We start from the raw sequence: 12,978 nt of genomic DNA, 5'->3' as shown, positions 1-12,978 counted from the left end.
GACCGGCGGCAAGAACCTCGTCAAGGAGTTGAGGCCCAACATAGATCATATCACCGTGTCCTTTGGCGATAATTCTACATCCGAGGTATTGGGCTTTGGCAAGGTTGTGGTTGCACACATAATTACTCTTGTGGATGTCATGCTTGTCAAAACCCTTGGTTACAATTTGCTTTCCGCTTCCGCCCTTGGCAAGATGGGTTTCACCATCTTTATTGATAATGATATTGTGGTCCTCTTGTGGAGCAAGACTCTAAAAGTCGCTTTCGTTGGGTATCGCGAACACAACTTGTATGTGGTGGAATTTTCGGGGACCACCACGACAAGTGCGATGTTCCTATTCGGAAAGGCGGATGTGGGTTGGTTGTGGCATCGCCACTTGGCCCATGTCAACATGAGAACTTTGCAAAGTCTTCACAAGGGGAACCATATTGTGGGACTAATGGAAATGTGTCTTTTGCCAAAGATCGTGTTAGTAGGGCTTGTGTTGAAGGCAAAATGCATGACTCTCCGCATCCAAGCAAGACTATCATCTCTTCCAAGAGGATCTTGGAGCTCCTTGCTGTCCACAACTGGCGTGTGGTTGACGTGGGAGGTAGAAATCTCTGTGGTGTAGCTTTTCGTTCCCCGGCAACGGCGCCAGAAAATAGCTTGATGTCTACGCACGCTTCTATTCCTGTAGACAGTGTTGGGCCTCCAAGAGCAGAGGTTTGTAGAACAGCAGCAAGTTTCCCTTAAGTGAATCACCCAAGGTTTATCGAACTCAGGGAGGAAGAGGTCAAAGTTATCCCTCTCAAGCAACCCTGCAATCACGATACAAGAAGTCTCTTGTGTCCCCAACACACCTAATACACTTGTCAGATGTATAGGTGCACTAGTTCGGCGAAGAGATAGCGAAATATAAGTGGTATGAATGAATATGAGTGGTAATAGCAATCTGAATAAAATATGGCAGCGAGTAAACATGCAGTAGAACTTGTTGGAAACGGTGTTTCAATGCTTAGAAACAAGGCCTAGGGATCATACTTTCACTAGTGGACACTCTCAACATTGCAATCATAAAGGAATATAAATATAAGCACTTCACTATGCTATTCTGAATTACTCTCTGGCAAGATAATGAACACTAATTCATCATGTAGGCAAACCTTAAAGATGTATTCCCAAGTACTAATAAACACCCCACGCTGTCACTGTGAGCATTCATAGGAGGTACTAACACACCACAATTTCATAGAGACATCCAACTCAAATCATAACTCAGTGAACAAGTATTCTGTGAAATATAGCCTAAGAGACCCACACGGTGCACACACTGTCACCTTTACACACGTGGGACAAGGAGTCTCCGGAGATCACATAAGTAAAATCCACTTGAATAGCATAACGACATCTAGATTACAAAGCTCATCATATGGATCTCAATGATGTAAGGCAGCTCATGAGATCATTGTATTGAAGTACATGGGAGAGAGAGATTAACCACATAGCTACCGGTACAGCCCTTAGCCTCGATGGAGAACTACTCCCTCCTCATGGGAGACAGCAGCGGTGATGAAGATGGCGGTGGTGTCGATGGAGATGCCTTCCGGGGGCACTTCCCCGTCCCAGCGGCGTGCCGGAACAGAGACTTCTGTCCCCCAGATCTTGGCTTCGCGATGGCGGTGGCTCTGGATCTTTTCTCGTACCGTGGCTTATTCGTCTCGAAGATTTAGGTCAGGGAGGCTTATATAGGCGAAGAGTCGGAGTCGGAAGGGGTCTGGGGGCTCCACACACCAGGGGGGGCGCCCCCCCTTGGCCGCGCCACCACCACGTGTGGGGCCCCCAGGGCACCCCTCTGGTCCCACTCTGGCTCTCTGGAAGCTTCCGGGAAAAATAAGGTTATGGGCGTTGATTTCGTCCAATTCCGAGAATATTTCCTTACTAGGATTTCTGAAACCAAAAACAGTAGAAAACAGGAATTGGCACTTCGGCATCTCGTCAATAGGTTAGTTCCGGAAAATGCATCAAAACGATATAAAGTGTGAACAAAACATGTAGGTATTGTCATAAAACAAACATGGAACATTAGAAATTATAGATACGTTGGAGACGTATCAGCATCCCTGATGCTAGCACGCAGTCGACGTGCCCGTTGGGAACCCCAAGAGGAAGGTGTGATGCGTACAGCGGCAAGTTTTCCCTCAGTAAGAAACCAAGGTTTATCGAACCAGTAGGAGCCAAGAAGCACGTTGAAGGTTGATGGCGGCAGAGTGTAGTGCGGCGCAGCACCAGGGATTCCGGCGCCAACGTGGAACCTGCACAACACAACCAAAGTACTTTGTAACAACGTAACAGTGAGGTTGTCAATCTCACCGGCTTGCTGTAACAAAGGATTAGATGTATAGTGTGGATGATGATGTTTGCAGAGAACAGTAGAACGAGTATTGCAGTAGATTGTATTCGATGTAAAGGAATGGACCGGGGTCCACAGTTCACTAGAGGTGTCTCTCCGATAAGAAAAAGCATCTTGGGTGAACAAATTACAGTTGGGCAATTGACAAATAAAAAGGGCATGACCATGCACATACATGTTATGATGAGTATTGTGAGATTTAATTGGGCATTACGACAAAGTACATAGACCGCTATCCAGCATGCATCTATGGCTAAAAAGTCCACCTTCAGGTTATCATCCGAACCCCCTCCAGTATTAAGTTGCAAACAACAGACAATTGCATTAAGTATGGTGCGTAATGTAATCAATAAATATATCCTTAGACATAGCATTGATGTTTTATCCCTAGTGGCAACAGCACATCCACAACCTTAGAGGTTTCAGTCACTCCCCCGGATTTAATGGAGACATGAACCCACTATCGAGCATAAATACTCCCTCTTGGAGTTACAAGCAAAAACTTGGCCAGAGCCTCTACTAGCAACGGAGAGCATGCAAGATCATAAACAACACATAGATGATAGATTGATAATCAACATAACATAGCATTCATTATTCATCGGATCCGAACAAACGCAACATGTAGCATTACAGATAGATGACCTTGATCATGTTAAGCAGCTCACAAGATCCAACAATGATAGCACAATTAGGAGAAGACGACCATCTAGCTACTGCTATGGACCCATAGTCCAGGGTTGAACTACTCACTCATCACTCCGGAGGCGACCATGGCGGTGAAGAGTCCTCCGGGAGATGATTCCCCTCTCCGGCAGGGTGCCGGAGGCGATCTCCTGAATCCCCCGAGATGGGATTGGCGGCGGCGGCGTCTCTGGAAGGTTTTCCGTATCGTGGCTCTCGGTACTGGAGTTATTCTCGACGAAGGCTTATGTAGGCGGAAGGGTACGTCAGGGGGCGCCACGAGGGGCCCACACCACAGGCTGGCGCGGCCAGGGCCTGGGCCGCGCTGCCCTGGTGTGTGGCTGCCTCGTCGCCCACTTCGTTTCCTCTCCGGACTTCTGGAAGCTTCGTGGAAAAATAAGATCCTGGGCGTTGATTTCGTCCAATTCCGAGAATATTTCCTTACTAGGATTTCTGAAACCAAAAACAGCAGAAAACAACAACTGGCTCTTCGGCATCTCGTTAATAGGTTAGTGCCGGAAAATGCATAAATATGACATAAAGTATGTATAAAACATGTAGGTATCATCAATAAAGTAGCATGGAACATAAGAAATTATCGATACGTTGGAGACGTATCAGCATCCCCAAGCTTAGTTCCTACTCGTCCCGAGTAGGTAAACGATAACAAAGATAATTTATGAAGTGACATGCCATCATAATCTTGATCATACTATTGTAAGCACATATAATGAATGCAGCGATTCGAAGCAATGGTAAAGATAATGAGTAAACAACTGAATCATATAGCAAAGACTTTTCATGAATAGTACTTTCAAGATAAGCATCAATAAGTCTTGCATAAGAGTTAACTCATAAAGCAATAAATTCAAAGTAAAGGCATTGAAGCAACACAAAGGAAGATTAAGTTTCAGCGGTTGCTTTCAACTTGTAACATGTATATCTCATGGATATTGTCAACATAAAGTAATATAATAAGTGCAATATGCAAGTATGTAGGAATCAATGCACAGTTCACATAAGTGTTTGCTTCTTGAGGTGGAAGGAAATAGGTGAACTGACTCAATATAAAAGTAAAAGAAAGGCCCTTCGACGAGGGAAGCATTGATTGCTATGTTTGTGCTAGAGCTTTGATTTTGAAAACAAGAAATAATTTTGTCAACGGTAGTAATAAAGCATATGTATCATGTAAATTATATCCTACAAGTTGCAAGCCTCATGCATAGTATACTAATAGTGCCCGCACCTTGTCCTAATTAGCTCGGATTACCTGGATTATCACCGCAATCCATATGTTTTAACCAAGTATCACAAAGGGGTACCTCTATGCCGCATGTACAAAGGTCTAACGAGAAAGCTCGCATTGGATTTCTCGCTTTTGATTATTCTCAACTTAGACATCCATACCAGGACAACATAGACAACAGATAATGGACTCCTCTTTAATGCATAAGCATTCAACAACAATTAATATTCTCATATGAGATTGAGGATATTTGTCCAAAACTGAAACTTCCACCATGGATCATGGCTGTAGTTAGTGGCCCAATGTTCTTCTCTAACAATATGCATGCTCAAACCATTCAACTCATGGTAAATCACCCTTACTTCAGACAAGACGAACATGCATAGCAACTCACATGATATTCAACAAAGGGTAGTTGATGGCGTCCCCAGGAACATGGTTAACGGTCAACAAGCAATTATAAGAAATAAAATGCATAAGTACATATTCAATACCACAATAGTTTTAGGCTATTTGTCCCATGAGCTATATATTGCAAAGATAAAGGATAGATATTTTAAGGTAGCACTCAAGCAATTTACTTTGGAATGGCGGAGAAATACCATGTAGTAGGTAGGTATGATGGACACAAGTGGCATAGTGTTTGGCTCAAGGATTTTGGATGCATGAGAAGTATTCCCTCTCGATACAAGGTTTAGGCTAGCAAGGTTGTTTGAAACAAACACAAGTATGAACCGGTACATCAAAACTCACATAAAAGACATATTGTAAGCATTATAAGACTCTATACCGTCTTCCTTGTTGTTCGACCCTTACTAGAAAATATGTAGACCTTAGAGAGACCAATTATGCAAACCAAATTTTAGCAAGCTCTATGTATTTCTTCATTAATAGGTGCAAAGTATATGATGCAAGAGCTTAAACATGAGCACAACAATTGCCAAGTATCACATTATTCAAGACATTCTACCAATTACCACATGTAGCATTTCCCGTTTCCAACCATATAACAATTTAATGAAGCAGTTTCAACCTTCGCCATGAATATTATGAGTAAAGCCTAAGGACATATTTGTCCATATGCAACAGCGGAGCGTGTCTCTCTCCCACACAATGAATGCTAGGATCCAACTTTATTCAAACAAAACAAAAATAAAATCAAACAGACGCTCCAAGCAAAGTACATAAGATGTGACAGAATAAAAATATAGTTTCACTAGAGGAACCTGATAGTGTTGTCGATGAAGAAGGGGATACCTTGGGCATCCCCAAGCTTAGACGCTTGAGTCTTCTTGAAATATGCAGGGGTGAACCACCGGGGCATCCCCAAGCTTAGAGCTTTCACTCTCCTTGATCATATTGTATCATCTCCCTCTCTTGATCCTTGAAAACTTCCTCCACACCAAACTCGAAACAACTCATTAGAGGGTTAGTGCATAATCAAAATTCACATGTTCAGAGGTGACATAATCATTCTTAACACTTCTGGACATTGCACAAAGCTACTGAAAGTTAATGGAATAGAAAAATCCATCAAGCATAGCAAAACAGGCAATGCGAAATAAAAGGCAGAATTTGTCAAAACAGAACAGTCCGTAAAGACGAATTTCTAAGAGGCACCAGACTTGCTCAAATGAAAATGCTCAAATTGAATGAAAGTTGCGTACATATCTGAGGATCACTCACGTAAATTTGCAGAATTTTCTGAGTTACCTACAGAGAATTCATCCCAGATTCATGACAGCAAGAAATCTGTTTCTGCGCAGTAATCCAAATCTAGTATGAACCTTACTATCAAAGACTTTACTTGGCACAACAATGCAACAAAACTAAGATAAGGAGAGGTTGCTACAGTAGTAACAACTTCCAAGACTCAAATATAAAACAAAAGTGCAGAAGTAAAATCATGGGTTGTCTCCCATAAGCGCTTTTCTTTAACGCCTTTCAGCTAGGCGCAGAAAGTGTGAATCAAGTGTTATCAAGAGGTGATGCATCTGCAGCGGGGTTTGGAGTTTTCTCAACCATGCATTGTATTTTGTATACATAAGTTTCAGAGGCTCCCTTTTCATTAGTCTTAGGCTTGCTATTCTCATCAAACAAATTTTCAGGGACAAGCCAAGCATAATTATCATCTAGAGCTTCATGCATTCCTAGGAGCTTGCAAGGTATTGGTGCTTTAATCTCCCCACCATCATTAACATTATTAGTGTACTTTATTCTATCCATGTCCATCTTTTCAAGTGTTCTTTTAAAATCGGTGAACATACCAAGCCTCTTATGCTTAATAAAAACTTTTCTAGCTTCTCTAGCTATATCTTTAAATTCCCTATCAAGAACTTTTAAAACAAAATCTCTCTTTTCTCCCCTCTCCATATCAGAAAGTGTAAGAAACATGTGTTGTATCATGGGGTTGAGACTAATAAATCTAGTTTCCAACAGGTGTACTAAACAGGCAGAGGCACTTTCATAAGTAGGAGCAGCTTTTAATAATGGTATATCTTCAAAATCTTCATCCATGCTAACATGGGTGAAAAATGCTTCTATATTATCTCTTCCAATTATAGACCCGTCTCCTACATATATATCTTTTAAAGTAAAATTAGGAGGAAACATGATGAAATAAGTAAAGTAAATGCAAGTAACTAATTTTTTTGTGTTTTTAATATGGAGTATGCAAACAAGATAGTAAATAAAGTAAAGCTAGCAACTAATTTTTTTGTGTTTTGATATAATGCAGCAAACAAAGTAGTAAATAAAATAAAGCAAGACAAAAACAAAGTAAAGAGATTGGAGGTGGAGACTCCCCTTGCAGCGTGTCTTGATCTCCCCGGCAACGGCGCCAGAAAAAGTCTTGATGCTAGCACGCAGTCGACGTGCCCGTTGGGAACCCCAAGAGGAAGGTGATGCGTACAACGGCAAGTTTTCCCTCAGTAAGAAACCAAGGTTTATCGAACCAGTAGGAGCCAAGAAGCACGTTGAAGGTTGATGGCGGCGGAGTGTAGTGCGGCGCAGCACTAGGGATTCCGACGCCAACGTGGAACCTGCACAACACAACCAAAGTACTTTGTCCCAACGTGACAGTGAGGTTGTCAATCTCACCGGCTTGCTGTAACAAAGGATTAGATGTATAGTGTGGATGATGATGTTTGCAGAGAACAGTAGAACGAGTATTGCAGTAGATTGTATTCGATGTAAAAGAATGGACCGGGGTCCACAGTTCACTAGAGGTGTCTCTCCAATAAGAATAAGCATGTTGGGTGAACAAATTACAGTTGGGCAATTGACAAATAAAGAGGGCATGACCATGCACATACATGTTATGATGAGTATTGTGAGATTTAATTGGGCATTACGACAAAGTACATAGACCACTATCCAGCATGCATCTATGCCTAAAAAGTCCACCTTCAGGTTATCATCCGAACCCCCTCCAGTATTAAGTTGCAAACAACAGACAATTGCATTAAGTATGGTGCGTAATGTAATCAATAAATATATCCTTAGACATAGCATTGATGTTTTATCCCTAGTGGCAACAGCACATCCACAACCTTAGAGGTTTCTGTCACTTCCCCAGATTTAATGGAGACATGAACCCACTATCGAGCATAAATACTCCCTCTTGGAGTTACAAGCAAAAACTTGGCCAGAGCCTCTACTAGCAACGGAGAGCATGCAAGATCATAAACAACACATAGATGATAGATTGATAATCAACATAACATAGCATTCATTATTCATCGGATCCCAACAAACGCAACATGTAGCATTACAGATAGATGATCTTGATCATGTTAGGCAGCTCACAAGATCCAACAATGATAGCACAATTAGAAGAAGACGACCATCTAGCTACTGCTATGGACCCATAGTCCAAGGGTGAACTACTCACTCATCACTCCGGAGGCGACCATGGCGGTGAAGAGTCCTCCGGGAGATGATTCCCCTCTCCGGCAGGGTGCCGAAGGCGATCTCCTGAATCCCCCGAGATGGGATTGGCGGCGGCGGCGTCTCTGGAAGGTTTTCCGTATCGTGGCTCTCGGTACTGGAGTTATTCTCGACGAAGGCTTATGTAGGCGGAAGGGTAGGTCAGGGGGCGCCACGAGGGGCCCACACCACAGGCCGGCGCAGCCAGGGCCTGGGCCGCGCCGCCCTGGTGTGTGGCTGCCTCGTCGCCCCACTTCGTTTCCTCTCCGGACTTCTGGAACCTTCGTGGAAAAATAAGATCCTGGGCGTTGATTTCGTCCAATTCCGAGAATTTTTCCTTACTAGGATTTCTGAAACCAAAAATAGCAGAAAACAGCAACTAGCTCTTCGGCATCTCGTTAATAGGTTAGTGCCGGAAAATGCATAAATATGACATAAAGTATGTATAAAACATGTAGGTATCATCAATAAAGTAGCATGGAACATAAGAAATTATCGATACGTTGGAGACGTATCAATCCCCAAGCTTAGTTCCTACTCGTCCTCGAGTAGGTAAACGATAACAAAGATAATTTCTGAAGTGACATGCTACCAACATAATCTTGATCATACTATTGTAAAGCATATGAGATGAATGAAGTGATTCAAAGCAATGGTAAAGATAATGACTAAACAACTGAATCATATAGCAAAGACTTTTCATGAATATTACTTTCAAGACAAGCATCAATAAGTCTTGCATAAGAGTTAACTCATAAAGCAATAGATTCATAGTAGAAAGCTTTGAAGCAACACAAAGGAAGATATAAGTTTCAGCTGTTGCTTTCAACTTGTAACATGTATATCTCATGGATAATTGTCAATACAAAGTAATATGATGAATGTAAATATGCAAGTATGTAAGAATCAATGCACAGTTTAACACAAGTGTTTGCTTCTAAGACAGAAAGAAGTAGGTAAACTGACTCAACATAAAAGTAAAAGAAAGGTCCTTCGAAGAGGGAAGCATGGATTGCTATATTTGTGCTAGAGCTTTTATTTTGAAAACAAGAAACAATTTTGTCAACGGTAGTAATAAAGCATATGTGTTATGTATAAGATATCCTACAAGTTGCAAGCCTCATGCATAGATTACCAATAGTGCCCGCACCTTGTCCTAATTAGCTTGGATTTACATGGATTATCATTGCATACATATGTTTTAACCAAGTATCACAAAGGGGTACCTCTATGCCGCATGTACAAAGGTCTAAGGAGAAAGCTCGCATTGGATTTCTCGCTTTTGATTATTCTCAACTTAGACATCCATACCGGGACAACATAGACAACAGATAATGGACTCCTCTTTAATACATAAGCATTCAACAACAAATAATATTCTCATAAGAGATTGAGGATTGTTGTACAAACTGAAACTTCCACCATGGAACATGGCTTTAGTTAGCAGCCCAATGTTCTTCTCTAACAATATGCATACTCAAACCATTCAACTCATGATAAATCACCCTTACTTTAGACAAGACGAACATGCATAGCAACTCACATGATATTCAACAAAGATAGTTGATGGCGTCCCCAGAAACATGGTTATCGCTCAACAAGCAACTTATTAGGAAATAAGATACATAAGTACATATTCAATACCACAATAGTTTTTAAGCTATTTTTCCCATGAGCTATATATTGCAAAGACAAAGAATGGAATTTTAAAGGTAGCACTCAGGCAATTTACTTTGGAATGACAGAGAAATACCATGTAGTAGGTAGGCATGGTGGACACAAATGGCATAGTTTTTGGCTCAAGGTTTTGGATGCACGAGAAGCATTCCCTCTCAGTACAAGGCTTTGGTTAGCAAGATTATTTGAAGCAAACACAAGTATGAACCGGTACAGCAAAGCTTACATAAGAACATATTGCAAGCATTATAAGACTCTACACTGTCTTCCTTGTTTTTTAAACCCTTACTAGAAAATACCTAGACTTTAGAGAGACCAATCATGCAAACCAAATGTCAACAAGCTCTACAGTATTTCTTCACTAATAAGTGCAAAGTATATGATGCAAGAGCTTAAACATGATCTATATGAGCAGAACAATTGCCAAGTATCAAATTATTCAAAACATTATACCCATTACCACATGTAGCATTTTCTGTTTCCAACCATATAACAATTAACGAAGCAGTTTCAACCTTTGCCATGAACATTAAGAATAAAGCTAAGAACATATGTGTTCATATGCAACAGCGAAGCGTGTCTCTCTCCCACACAAGCATTTATTCAGAGAATGAAAATAACAAAAACGAAAATAAAAGCACACAGACGCTCCAAGTAAAGCACATAAGATGTGATGGAATAAAAATATAGTTTCACTAGAGAAACCTGATAATTTGTCGATGAAGAAGGGGATGCCTTGGGCATCCCCAAGCTTAGATGGTTGAGTCTTCTTGAAATATGCAGGGATGAACCACGGGGGCATCCTCAAGCTTAGACTTTTCACTCTTCTTAATCATATATCGTCCTCCTCTCTTGACCCTTGAAAACTTCCTCCACACCAAACTCAAAACAAACTCTTTAGAGGGTTAGTGCATAATCAAAAATTCACATGTTCAGAGGTGACACAATCATTCTTAACACTTCTGGACATTGCACAAAGCTACTGGAAGTCAATGGAACAAAGAAATCCATCAAACACAGCAAAAGAGGCAATGCGAAATAAAAGGCAGAATCTGTCAAAACAGAACGGTCTGTAAAAACGAATTTTTTAGAGGCACTGGACTTGCTCAGATGAGAAAACTTAAAACTAATGAAAGTTGCGTACATATCTGAGGATAACTCACGTAAATTGTCAGATTTTTCTGAATTACCTACAGAGAACCCTGCCCAAATTCGTGACAGCAAGAAATCTGTTTCTGCGCAGAAATCCAAATCTAGTATCAACCTTACTATCAAAGACTTTACTTGGCACAACAATACAATAAAATAAGATAAGGAGAGGTTGCTACAGTAGTAACAACTTCCAAGACTCAAATATAAAACAAAATTGATGTAGTAAAATAAAAACATGGGTCCCAAGAAGTGCTTTCTTTATAGCCATTAAGATGGGCTCAGTAAATTTAATGATGCACTCCCAAGAAATAAGAGTTGAAGCAAAAGAGAGCATCAAAAAGCAAATTCAAAACACATTTAAGTCTAACCCACTTCCTATGAAAAGGAATCTTGTAAATGAACAAATTCATGAAGCATAATGCAACAAGCATAGAAAGATAAAACAAGTGTAACTTCAAAAATTTCAGCATATAGAGAGGTGTTTTAGTAACATGAAAATTTCTACAACCATATTTTCCTCTCTCATAAAGATTTTCAGTAGCATCATGAACAAACTCAACAATATAACTATCAAATGAAACATTCTTATCATGAGCTATATGCATAAAATTATTACTCTCCACATAAGCATAATCAATTTTATTAGTTGTAGTTGGAGCAAATTCAACAAAGTAGCTATCATTATTATTCTCATCAAGTGTAGGAGGCATAGTATAATCATAATAAAATTTACTCTCCATAGTAGGCGGCACCAAAAGACCACTATCATTATAATCATCATAAATAGGAGGCAAAGTATCATCAAATAAAATTTTCTCCTCAATGCTTGGGGGACTAAAAATATCATGCTCATCAAAACCAGCTTCCCCCAAGCTTAGAATTTTCCATATCATTAGCAACAACGGTGTTCAAAGCGTTCATACTAATATCATTGCTATTAGCATGCAAATAAGATTCCATAGGTTTTTTAATTTTCGCATTAAACAATCCATGTCTTAACTCAGGAAATAGATAAAAAAGCTCACTGTTATTTTCCATTATGCCTAACTAGTGAAAAACAAGAAACAAAAAGATGCAATTGCAGGATCTAAAGGAAATAGCTTCGAGCACTCAGAACGGCGCCAGAAAATAGCTTAGTTGCCTGGGACCGGAGTGTGAGTACCTTTTACCTTTCCTCCCCGGCAACGGCGCCGGAAAATAGCTTGTTGTCCACAACTGGCGCGTGGTTGACGTGGGAGGTAGAAATCTCTGTGGTGTAGCTTTTCGTTCCCCGGCAACGGCGCCAGAAAATAGCTTGATGTCTACGCATGCTTCTATTCCTGTAGACAGTGTTGGGCCTCCAAGAGCAGAGGTTTGTAGAACAGCAGCAAGTTTCCCTTAAGTGAATCACCCAAGGTTTATCGAACTCAGGGAGGAAGAGGTCAAAGTTATCCCTCTCAAGCAACCATGCAATCACGATACAAGAAGTCTCTTGTGTCCCCAACACACCTAATACACTTGTCAGATGTATAGGTGCACTAGTTCGGCGAAGAGATAGTGAAATACAAGTGGTATGAATGAATATGAGTGGTAATAGCAATCTGAATAAAATATGGCAGCGAGTAAACATGCAGTAGAACTTGTTGGAAACGGTGTTTCAATGCTTAGAAACAAGGCCTAGGGATCATACTTTCACTAGTGGACACTCTCAACATTGCAATCATAAAGGAATATAAATATAAGCACTTCACTATGCTATTCTGAATTACTCTCTGGCAAGATAGCGAACACTAATTCATCATGTAGGCAAACCTTAAAGATGTATTCCCAAGTACTAATAAACACCCCACGCTGTCACTGTGAGCATACATAGGAGATACTAACACACCACAATTTCATAGAGACATCCAACTCAAATCAT

This window comes from Lolium perenne, chromosome 6, assembly GCF_019359855.2.
Source record: "Lolium perenne isolate Kyuss_39 chromosome 6, Kyuss_2.0, whole genome shotgun sequence".
In the NCBI taxonomy this organism is placed as follows: domain Eukaryota; kingdom Viridiplantae; phylum Streptophyta; class Magnoliopsida; order Poales; family Poaceae; genus Lolium; species Lolium perenne.
This window is presented reverse-complemented; position numbering follows the sequence as displayed.